This window comes from Trachymyrmex septentrionalis, unplaced genomic scaffold (genome assembly GCF_001594115.1).
Source record: "Trachymyrmex septentrionalis isolate Tsep2-gDNA-1 unplaced genomic scaffold, Tsep1.0 scaffold72, whole genome shotgun sequence".
Lineage (NCBI taxonomy): Eukaryota > Metazoa > Arthropoda > Insecta > Hymenoptera > Formicidae > Trachymyrmex > Trachymyrmex septentrionalis.
In genome coordinates, this window is record NW_017305905.1 from 1522406 (window position 1) to 1522639 (window position 234).

The following is a 234-nucleotide window of genomic DNA, read 5'->3' on the forward strand; positions in this document are numbered from 1 at the left end:
GGTGATATGTGTGTTTATCAAATCACTATCCAGATGGCAAAAAACTATATATATAGTGTGTTAGTCATTTATTATGTTACACACTTTGTGATCGAACTTTTTTTATCATTTTTGTATTTTAGTTAAAATCTACAGTAACTATTGAAACGTTTGATTTTAGCGGTAACGCTAAAATTGGTAACATTGTAGTTGTCAAAAAATTAAATAGCTTCTGAAAAAATATATCGTACCGAC

The 234-nt window shown here is 27.8% G+C and overlaps 1 protein-coding gene across 3 annotated transcripts in view; it reads left to right on the forward strand.

The window, feature by feature from the left end:
- The window catches only part of LOC108753839 (transmembrane and TPR repeat-containing protein CG4341), a 296558-nt gene that overhangs the window by 173437 nt on the left and 122887 nt on the right, over positions 1 to 234 (forward strand). The gene's annotated exons all lie outside the window — the stretch shown is intronic.